This window comes from Saimiri boliviensis, chromosome 11 (genome assembly GCF_048565385.1).
Source record: "Saimiri boliviensis isolate mSaiBol1 chromosome 11, mSaiBol1.pri, whole genome shotgun sequence".
Taxonomy (NCBI): Eukaryota; Metazoa; Chordata; class Mammalia; order Primates; family Cebidae; genus Saimiri; species Saimiri boliviensis.
The window spans coordinates 65,449,884-65,461,696 of NC_133459.1; the positions used below are offsets into that span (position 1 = coordinate 65,449,884).

The following is an 11,813-nucleotide window of genomic DNA, read 5'->3' on the forward strand; positions in this document are numbered from 1 at the left end:
CCAAGATCACACCACACCACTACACTCTAGCCTGGGTGACAGAGCAAGACTCTGTCTAAGGCCGGGCGCGGTGGCTCCAGCCTGTAATCCCAGCACTTTGGGAGCCTGAGGCGGGTGGATCACGAGGTCAAGAGATCGAGACCATCCTTGGTCAACATGGTGAAACCCCGTCTCTACTAAAAATACAAAAAATTAGCTGGGCATGGTGGTGTGTGCCTGTAATCCCAGCTACTCAGGAGGCTGAGGCAGGAGAATTGCCTGAACCCAGGAGGCGGAGGTTGTGGTGAGCCGAGATCACACTATTGCACTCCAGCCTGGGTAACAAGAGCGAAACTCCGTCTCAAAAAAAAAAAAAGACTCTGTCTAAAAAAAAAAAAAACTAAATTAAATGTTCCTCAGTGTGATCTATGTTTATGTTCTTTATTATATCTTTTTAATTTTAATGCATACTTTCGTGTTCCTACTTCATATTTCTTTCTGAATTCTCAATATATATGAGCATATATTATTATTTGATAATAAGCATTTATTTGTTCATTTGGTCACTGGCTACCTAAATATATTACATGAAGATATTGTGCTAGGTATTCTATCAAATTTACTGAGAAAGTTGGCACCTGATAAACATTTTTCTTTGTGACCCCCATCTCCCTAGGCAAAAGAGATACCCTCTCCTATTTCACTAAGAAAATAGACCATCAAGTAAAAGCTTCTTCAGCCCCTACCTCTCATACCAAGGTGTTATTCATTCCCATTCATTCTGCACTTTAATTTTAACAGAGCTGTTGGCTCTCCCAACCAAAGCTAATCCCTCCTGATGTACTCTAAACTCCATTATCTTCAATCTCCTGAAATAATTATCTCTATTAGTTGTCACCTTTCTCCTATACCTTTTACCTCTTTTCTTTTCGCAAATATCTTCCTCTTAGCATGCTCAAATTTATTTGCAAAAGAGAAAAAAGTTCTTCTCCTGATCCTACTAGTTATGTCTCTTATCTTCTGAAGTATTCTACTTAGAGTTGGGGGAAGTGTGCTCATCTAGAATATAGGGTTCTGATGCGGTCACAATAGCTTAACTCATAGACTCTCGGGGGTGGAATAGATCAATGGTCTCTCACAGAATTCCATTAACAGGGGGGCAACATTAACATCAAGAAGACAGACCTTTCTTATCCTTGCTTTGATTTCCATTGCCATCATCCTTCTTCAGACTTTCAGGTTGTCACTTATCATCCTTTGGGTTACTGCACTATACACCCCCGCTTGTTTGCCTGCCCCAAACCTTCCTCCTCACTCCTCAAATATTGATTCTTCGAAATGCCATCAGGCTGGGTATGGTGGCTCACACCTGTAATCCCAGCTGGGTATGGTGGCTCACACCTGTAATCCCAGCACTTTGGGAGGCCAAGGCAGGCAGATCACCTGAGGTCAGAAGTTCGAGACCAGCCTGGCCAACATGATGAAACCCCATCTCTACCTAAAAACAAAACAAAACAAATAGTCGGTCATGGTGATGCATGCCTGTAATCCTAGCTACATCACACTATTGCATTCCAGCCTGGGCGACAGAGCGAGACTCCTTCTCAAAAACAACAAGCAAACAAACAAAATGCCATCAGAGCTGTCTTTCTTAAACCAGAAACTGATCAGGATCAGTTCCAGCCCACAAACCTTGGCTTGATCTCATAACCTGAAGAATGACACACAAACTCTTCAGAAGACATATGAGACCAGTCAAGAAAAGACAGTCCAGGATCTGACTCAGCTCCCCTTTCTGGTTTATCCTTCCTACCCCTTTCTGTTGCACCATTTTCTACCATTCCTACTTCCTGGACATGTTTCCCTTTTCCCAAGCATGTCCCTCACTCATGCATTTCCTTCTACTCAGAATGTTCTCCCACATGTCTTTCAGTCAAAAGCCTACTCCTTTTTTTCTTTTTGCCTTGTAAACAGAGGAATTTTCTACAAAGTTTTGCACCTTCAAAGCTATCACTCCAATAAGACACTAATTCAATTAAACAAATAATCTTTAAAAATATGTTAACAATGTGCAAATATATTCACAACATAATCTGCTGATTAAGACTTCAACAAAGTTTATAGGACCTACGACAGAATTTACAGATGCCTACAATAGTTTGTATATTGGTTTAGTTTACAGTTACATATATTGCTTTAAGAAATACCATTAATACAAATACATAATTTACAATATCCCCAGTATAGCAAGAAAAAACATAGATTCAAAAAATAAAATCTTTTAGACACTTATTATGCCAAGTATGTAAATGATTATTCCTATTATGACATGAAAATAATGCTCTTTTAGTGGTAAAAGATAGACTGATTAGCTCAAGTTCCACTGAAGAGCTTTCAATCTAGCTATTCTTTTTGTAAAATAAATAGAATAGCAGCCATCTCTGTGTATTTCTTATATAAACTATGATGATTCCATTTATATTAACTGGGCCTTAAGTAAATGACTTCTTACAAATAAAAATAAAATTTTTTGTTTGTTTGTTTGTTTGTTTTTTTGTTTTTGAGACGGAGTTCCGCTCTTGTTACCCAGGCTGGAGTGCAATGGCGCGATCTCGGCTCACCGCAACCTCCGCCTCCTGGGTTCAGGCAATTCTCCTGCCTCAGCCTCCTGAGTAGCTGGGATTACAGGCACGTGCCACCATGCCCAGCTAATTTTTTGTATTTTTAGTAGAGACGGGGTTTCACCATGTTGACCAGGATGGTCTCGATCTCTCGACCTCGTGATCCACCCGCCTCGGCCTCCCAAAGTGCTGGGATTACAGGCTTGAGCCACCGCGCCCGGCCATAAAAATAAAATTTTAGAAAATAGTTAATACCACTCACCCTAATTATTTTCATTTGCTTGCATATGTCTAAGAAATTTCCCCATGAGGTACATATTAAAAACTAACAATTATTTCCAACTTATACATAAGCCAAAGTGCTCACTCTTACCATGGAAGCAAAACTTACTTCTGAAAATAATCTACAGAAATAATATGTAAACACACAGAGCTTTGAGACAGACTAAGAACATCTCCTATGTTCTTTGGATCAAAATGCAAAGGTCTCCCTCCGTTAGCTATGTAAATGAACACTTTCATTAACTTGGGATATACTGATACTACATGGCTGTGTTGTGCATACCTACGGAACATGTGCATACCTACACGACTGAACAAATCTTGACAATGTTTCTAGTGCCAACGTATACTTCCTAGCCCCAACTGCTGGAAAGGAAATTAAAACCTAATATGAAAACTACATTCCCTTTTTATAAATAAAGTTGTTAAGTGGAAAAACAAAGCCAACACTCCTTGTGGCAACATGGACCAAGCTCTAAAAGGTTCAGAGTCAAGAATCTCTTCAGTTGTTCCCCAGTGTAACAAAGCACATAAGCTTTCTCTATTCAGGAAGTCCGATCACCTCCAGTATTTTGTCTTAAAAACTGCTTTCCAAGATATGAAGTAGCCATGCTGGTTAAATTCTTTCTGCTGCCTACCTTACATCTGATGTAACCATGCAGGTTGGTACCTTGTAGCACCACACCCATGATAACCACCACTAACCACTTTACTCTGAATAAGAGGATACTAAAGGCAAATATCACTCACAGCACTGGACAGGCAGTTAGTCCCAACCAAAAGATTCTTGATTCAGCCTCTGACACAGTTTTATTCTCTTGAAAGGAATCCTTCCTAGATTCAAACACCCAGTGGCTCTTTCCATCTTCATGGAATGTGATTCCAGCAAGGTAGGGCAACCATTAGTCTACCTGTGATATTCTTCACTGCCCAAAAGTAACATGACAACAAGATAATTGTCACCAAACAGATAATAAAACCGCTGCTGAGCAACTCACAGAGAAGATAGGTAACAATTACACTGATTCAAAAGAAGAGCAGAAAAACGATGCTACTGTGAGATGTCGACTACCACCTGTGGATGTCTGGCCTGCAGATCCTGACTCAGTGACGGATGAATGAAGGCACTCTTACACCATTACAGTGAAACAAGTGGGCTAGGGATGGCCATTGGCTGCTTTCTGAGGGTGAAATGCAACCAATCAACCCAGACCCTCTGTCCATCCACGCATTAATTCCATCAAGATTTTACAATAGAGGTACTAAGTTAACATACTTGTGGTTAATTGACATGGTTAAAAGAGTGGTTATAGGAATGATAAAAAGCTTTAGGTTCCTGGCCCAGAGTAAACACTATTAACAGGTAACTCCCCTCTGATCTCCCACTGACAGGACCATCCGACTGCTACTCATGAGTTAACAGTTAAGAGTAGGAGGGGGGTGTGACCCTGCCTGCCTGCCTGGGAGCACACATTTCCCGTCCCTGGTGACCAGGGATGGTGGCCAGGCCTTGCCCTTGCTGTTGCTGTATGGTGTCCTTTTGGAAAGGGAGCTGTCCTGGGCTTTACTTTAGTGCAGCTGCCAACCCTGTTAGGCCTGGCCTCTCGAGGCCTCTTCTGACTTCCAGGATCACACACCCCTGGAGAGCCTCTCACCCACAGTAGTTGCTGTGCATGGTTCTCTCTGTCCCTGCACCCATGCACACACACCACCCCATCGAGTTGAGAGCCAGCTTTGCTGGGTCACCATGCAGCCCCAGTTGTGCCTGCCCTTCAGGTTACCTAGCAACATGTACATGCTTTTTTTCTTTTTTTTTTTTTTTTTTTTTTTTTTTTGGCTTTAATTGTACAGTCAGTACTATAAAATTTGAGTTTTAAAACTTTGTAGCATTTTAGATGACATTGTGTTTGTACTTTATTGTGTAGAGTGGAAGAACTGTGTTAAATAAATGCAGGATTGGAATGCAGGTCTAAAAAAAAAAAAAAAAAAAAAAAAAAAAAAAAAAAAGAGTAGAGACAAAGGGATGTGGGATAAACAGACTTAAGGAGAGCCTCCTTCCTATTTTCTCCCTAACTTAATGGACCTGCCACCTTCGGCCTATCCCAAGAAAACCTTTCGACCTTCCAAAAGGTTTGAGACTAATCTGTAACTTTCCCTAATATACCTTTAACATTTTGCCAGCCACCCTGAGTGCATATCAACACTACTGGATGTCTGATTTTCTATTTTCTTGGTCTATTAGTTGTCTCCTCTTCCACATCAAACAGTGAAACATCTTCCGTGTCATCATTACTATCTTTCTGCAACATCAAAAGCCTACTCTTTATCAAATATGGTATAAAGACTACTCTTCTATGAAACTTTACTTGGCATCCTCTTATTCCTTGTCTTGATGACAGTCTTTTATTTGTGTGCTCCTGGCCTCAAGCAAGCCTCCAGCCTCAGCCTCCTGAATAGCTGGGATTACAGGCGAGAACCACCATATCAGGTTTTAAGAGGTTTACTCGCTGGGCGCAGTGGCTCGCACCTGTAATCCCAGCACTTTGGGAGTCTGAGGTGGGCGGATCATTTGAGGTAAGGAGTTTGAGAGCAGCCTGGCCAACATGGTGAAACCCTGTCTCTACTAAAAATACAAAATAATAAAAAAAAAAAAATTAGCTGGGCATAGTGGCACACACCTGTAATCCCAGCTACTTTGGAGGCTGAGCAGGAGAATAACTTGATCCCAGGTGGCAGACATTGCAGTGAGCCGAGATTGTGCCACTACACTCCAGCCTGGGTGACAGAGCAAGACTCCATCTCAAAAAAAAAAGAGGTTTACTCTTTGTCAAAAATCTCTTCTTCACTAGGTTGAAAGCTCGTTTAAAGCAAGAATTGACTTACCCACCTCTGAATCTCAGCTTCAGGCACAGCATTTTACATCTAATAGTGATTTGAAAATTATAATTTAATTTGGAGATGTCTCTGAATATAACTTTTTAGAAAAAGTAAACCTAGTTTATCTGTAATAAATGATGTCACTTTATAATGATCTACTGGAAGATGAAATAAAAAGTTGAGTGAATTATTATAAAACGGGACTCTTGGAAACCTAAACTTGGTAAAATTGTTTTGAAAGGAAACTTGGATTTATGTTCTTAATTTCTAGCTCAGTAGTGTTGTTTTTCGTTGTTGTTTTTGTTTTTTTTTTTTTAAAGAACACAATGGAATAGAGGCCACGCCAACTGGGGCAGAATAAATTCCCAATTATTCTCACAGTAAATCATCTACAGGCCTCACTGCAAAGCCTTATTCATAACAAAAATTGAAGGTCAGTATTAATAGTATATCAGAGACTAAGTTGTATCTGAAGTAAAAATGTCTTAAATATCTTAAGAGAGCAATTTTATTTTAACAGCATCTTTGGGATTAAAAACAAACAAAAAAAAACACAAGAAAACCCAGTGTCGTCGATACAATAGGCTCAGCTGATTAGGCTTCTTCAGCAAGTTCTAAACAACTCAGAAAAACTAAGGATGTCTAAAGTCACAAACTAAAGACCTGAGAAATTACCTAGAAAATGCAGGCTAAATTAAAATTCACTTCCATTATTTGGCTTTATTAGTTCAAATGCTTACTCCTTGAGGACAAGGCCACTTCTTACATTTTTATGTGACACAGTCCACTATTGAGACCACAGTAAGCACTCACGTCATCTGTTAAATGATCCATGTTTATTCAATAATGAGATAACTGGCCGAGTAGCTCCATCTCATATTCCAAGTACCAACTTAAGGGAATCTTTTTTTTCTTCTAAATCTAAAATGTTGATAGATGGCCTGTATTATAGGCTGAATTATGTTGCCTCCAAATTCGTATGTTGAAGTCCTAGGGCCCAGGATCTCAGAATGTGACCGTATTTGTATATATGGCCTTTAAAGAGTCAAGTTAAAATGGGGTTCTTAGGGTAGGCGCCCCCATCCAGTATGACTGGTGTCATATAAGAAGACACCAGGAGAGAGGAGAAGAGGAGATTGGGACAGCAGGATACACCGAGAAAAGGCCTTGTGAAGAATCAGTGAGAAGGCAGCTACCACCCCAGGCCAAGAGAGGCCTCTGAAGAAAACAACCCTGCCCACACCTTCATTTCTAACTTTTAGTGTCTAGAACTGTGAGAAAATAAATTTCTATTGTTTAGCCACTCCGTCTCTGATGTTTTGTCATGGCAGTCCCAGCAAACTAGTACAGCCCCGGCACTGAGAGAACTCATTTAAAAACCCGACCCATGTGCTTAGCTACACATTACGCATTTTCTTGTTATTTATTTTTATTTTTGAGACAGGGTCTCACTCTGCCACCCAAGCTGGAGTGCAGTGGTGTGACCTCAGCTCACTGCAACCTCCACCTCCCTGGTTCAAGCGATTCTCTTGCCTCATCCTCCTGAGTAGCTGTGACTCCAGGCGCTCGCCACCACGCCCAACTAATTTTTGTATTTTTAGTAGAGACTGGGTTTCACCATGTTGGCCAGGCTGGTCTCGAACTCCTGACCTCAAGTGATCCGCCCGATCGGCCTCCCAAAGTGCTGGGAGTACAGACGTGAGCCACTGCGCCCGGCCTGGAAGGGAAGTTTCTAAGAAAAGCTATCAAGGAATTCTAAAACGATGATGTACGGACATTGAGGAATATTATTGTGGGCGACTAATCAGGTAATTATTGGAAAAATTGATTAGCCAGATGGAGATCGCAGCACAATTACCGCAGGAGTGATCAGCTCCCACCAGCCATTCCAGGAGGTTGGGTGTCATCAGTTTGGAAATGGATCAGTGAAGCAGCGCCCAGCGCCCCTCGCACCTCTCTCCCCGCCCCCGGGTCACCGTCCCCCAGGAGCCTCCATCCCGCTGGAAACACACGGATCCCTACTCTAACGCTCTATGCCTTTGGTCGTTTCATGGGAAAGCAAAATTAAGGGCGACATTGAGGAAGCTCATTAATATTTAGTTTAGAAGACGCAAAGGGTTCTTCTAAACTAAATATTAATGGAATCGGGGAGAGCCCCCAGGACCCGCCTCCCGCCGGGTCCCACACCCGCCTGACCTCACTCACACTCTCCCAGTCCAGGCCCCGCTGCAGACCGTCCCACTGACTCCAGGAACAGGAAGGCCGTTTATGTAAAACGATGTTTTTTCTATTTCGCCTCCCACCCTCCTACAAATTTTGATTTTCAGCGTTTCCAACGCTCTCGCCCCCAGAAACAAACCTCATCTCCTTTCCTCCCTCTCCCGGTTCCGCGGGTTTCTCGCCCCGCCCCCACCCTTCCGTCCCTTAGCAACGCGTCCTCTGTCCGTGGAAACCGGTTCCCGAGCGCGGCCCACCTCTGAAAGGCCCGAAGAGCAGAGTTCTCTTCGCAGAGGGGCTTCGACCACAGACTTTCGTCACTGAAAGCCCCGGTGACTCCCCAGATGCTTACGGATATTAAAACAGGTTATGCTGAAAGAGTGGAAGGAGATTTTGTTTCCCCTTCTTGTACCGCCTTTCTTTCTTCTTTTGTGCTTTCCTGCAAACATCGAATTTCAAAAAGAAGCTTACAAAGTCCCCCATGCAGTTTGCGGGTCTGAATGGAAGTCAACAGTTTATATTTGAATATTTGATAGAATATTGCTTTCATGGCTTATGATATTTAAAATATTTCTTATTTCCAAGGCCAAGAAACCTCCCATGTGGTTAGTAAAATAACTCCTGTATTACACGAGTTGTATAGCAGAGCATTTTTATGAGTCATAATGCACTCTGACATACATTCTGCTGTATTTACTGTATCCTAAGGAACCATTTGTCCTTGTTGCTCACTTCTGTGAACAGAAAATGCTCTCAGGCTATGGGAGTCATTCATTTTTAGAGTCATAATCTAAACTTGAAAACAGCTTGCATTTAATTAAAAATGGTGGGGAATTTCACAACATTGGTTAAATTAGGTCAGGAGTTGGTCATTATTCTAAGAATGTACCTTATCTGATGCATCAAAATAGGGACAAAAAAAAAAAAAAAAAAGGCTTTAAAAACCAGCATTTCAACATCTGTGAAAAGAAGAGAGAGAAAAAAAACAGCATTAATTATCACAAGTCCATGGCTGGGCACGGTGGCTCACCCTGTAATCCCAGCACTTTGGGAGGCTGAGGCAGGCGGATCACTTGAGATTAGGAGTTCCAGACCAGCCTGACCAATATGGTGAAACCCCATCTCTTCTAAAAATACAAAAATTAGCCAGGTGTGGTGGCGTGCACCTGTAATCCCAAACGTACTCGGGAGGTTGAGGCAGAAGAATCACTTGAACCTGGGAGGCAGAGGTCGCGGTGGGCCGAGTTCATGCCACTGCACTGCAGCCTGGGTGACAGAGTGAGACTGTCTCAAAAACAAAAAACAAACAAACCAAAAACAAGTCCATACTAGTGGCAATGGAAAAACTGCAAAAAAAAAAAAAAAAAAAAGTATACTTATGTAGTAATCAAAATTTGGCTAGAAATTGATATTCATGAAGACAGGGCAGTGGCTCACGACTGTAATCCCAGCACTTTGGGAGGCTGAGATGGGTGGATCACAAGGTCAGGAGTACAAGACCAGCCTGGCCAAGATGGTGAAACCCTATCTCTATTTTTAAAAATTAAGAAAGAAAGAAAGAGATTGATATTCATAGTCAATGCATATAAACACTGGAATCAATTTATTTCAAATATTTAAAATACAATAATTAAAAGTATAAGGTAGTTTGATTCTTTTTTTTTTTTTTTTTTTAAGACAAAGTCTTACTTTGTTGCCCAGACTGGAGCATAGTGGCATGATCATAGCTCACTGCAGCCTCAACCTCCTGGGCTCAAGTGATCCTCCCACCTCAGCCTCCCAAGTAGTTAGGACTACAGGTACATGCTAGTATGCTCAGCTAATTTTCTTATTTTTAATTTTTGTAGAGACAGTGGTCTCACTGTGTTGCCCAGGCTGGTCTTGAACTCCTGAGCTCATGTGATCCTCCTGCCTTTCCTCCCAAAGTGCTGGGATTACAGACTTGAGTAGCCACTGTGGCTGGCCAAGGTAGTTTGATTCTATCAGATTTTTTAAAGCCATATACATTCAAGAACAATGATTTGTATGGAATTGATAACTAGAATCTAGTTGATATTGGTGATTTGTCTAAGACTGTTATAATACCTTCAGCTCATAAATTTGCACAGAGGAGAAAATTAGCTTCTAATTAAGAAAAGAATTGGGTTCAGAAATGTTAGCTACTCATTAATCTTCAGTCAAAAAAATTTATAAAGCATGAATCTTATGAAATTCTTAGATTATCATTATTTCAGTTAATATTTATGAAACATGTTCTGCATGCCAAGTACTAGGCTACAATTTTAAAATATTTCTGATTTCATCCTTTACTTTGGATGCACACACATGCCATGTAGCATTTTTATGAGTCATAATGGAGGTACACTCTGACATATATTCTGCTGTGTTTATTCTTAAACCTTAATTAGAATTAGTATGTATGGAAAGGGTATTACCTTTAATTTTAGAAAAGACCTCACTGAAACTCAAAGAAATTATGTGGTTTTCTCAACATCACATAATTAGTAAGTACAATTATTAATATAAAGCAAAGTATTTTCCCTTTAATAACAAATGTTTGGTAAATGTACACAAAAAAGAATTCAAGTGGATTTTTTCCTAACTACTTTCATTGCTTTCAGTTAAATTCAGTATTTACTAAATGAGTTCATGAACCTATTATAGATAAACACTGAGTTAAGGTGCCTAACGAATGTTTTATTTTACAAGTACACAGATTTCTTTTTTTTTTGGAGACAGAGTTTTGCTCTTGTTACCCAGGCTGGAGTGCAATGGCGCGATCTCGGCTCACCGCAACCTCCGCCTCCTGGGTTCAGGCAATTCTCCTGCCTCAGCCTCCTGAGTAGCTGGGATTACAGGCACGTGCCACCATGCCCAGCTAATTTTTTGTATTTTTAGTAGAGACGGGGTTTCACCATGTTGACCAGGATGGTCTCGATCTGTCGACCTCGTGATCCACCCGCCTCGGCCTCCCAAAGTGCTGGGATTACAGGCTTGAGCCACCGCACCCGGCAAGTATACAGATTTCTTAAAACATAAACTGTATTCTATAAGAAAGCAAAGAAAGTAAAATCCGCAGACTTTTTCCTACTCCCTTTGAAGTAGGCCAGTTACAAAGTTAGAAGGCTCATTCCCTAAAACTGCCCTTACTTCTGACACCAAGTTCAGGGGGCATCAAAACCTTGAGTGGAACCCTCAGGTTCACAGACATCACTGAAAGCTATTGTATTTAGGGTTATAGTTTATTACAAGGAAAGGATACAGATTACAACTAGCCAAGGAAAGTTCATAGAGCAAAATCAGTCCGGAAATACCAAATGTGGAACTTTTATTGTCCTCTTCCTGTGGAATCAGGACAGGTTAGTCCCTCAGTATTGGTTTTTTTTGTTTGTTTGTTTTTTTGTTTTTTTTGTTTTTTTTCTGAGACGGAGTTTCGCTCTTGTTACCCAGGCTGGAGTGCAATGGCGCGATCTCGGCTCACCGCAACCTCCGCCTCCTGGGTTCAGGCAATTCTCCTGCCTCAGCCTCCTGAGTAGCTGGGATTACAGGCATGTGCCACCATGCCCAGCTAATTTTTTGTATTTTTAGTAGAGACGGGGTTTCACCATATTGACCAGGATGGTCTCGATCTCTTGACCTCGTGATCCACCCGCCTCGGCCTCCCAAAGTGCTGGGATTACAGGCTTGAGCCACCGCGCCCGGCCAGTCCCTCAGTATTGTTGAATGACAATGCACACACAAAGATTTGCCACCTGGGGAAGCTCACCCCAGTGTTCAGAATTTGTAGCGGGGCTTCATCACACAGGCATAATTGGTCGATTGATCACATCATTAATC

The 11,813-nt window shown here is 41.5% G+C and overlaps 1 protein-coding gene and 1 pseudogene across 3 annotated transcripts in view; both read right to left on the minus strand.

The window, feature by feature from the left end:
* C11H1orf141 (chromosome 11 C1orf141 homolog) overlaps positions 1-8,151 on the minus strand; it is a 56,921-nt gene extending 48,770 nt beyond the window's left edge. Inside the window, exon 1 of one of the 3 annotated variants that reach the window (XM_074380993.1) lies at positions 8,119-8,151. The gene's annotated coding sequence lies outside the window, so the exon portion shown is untranslated. The other 2 variants (XM_074380995.1, XM_074380994.1) reach the window with 2 other exon arrangements.
* On the minus strand, positions 3,319-3,811 carry LOC101050275 (Golgi apparatus membrane protein TVP23 homolog B pseudogene; annotated as a pseudogene).
* Positions 8,152-11,813: the final 3,662 nt, after the last annotated feature.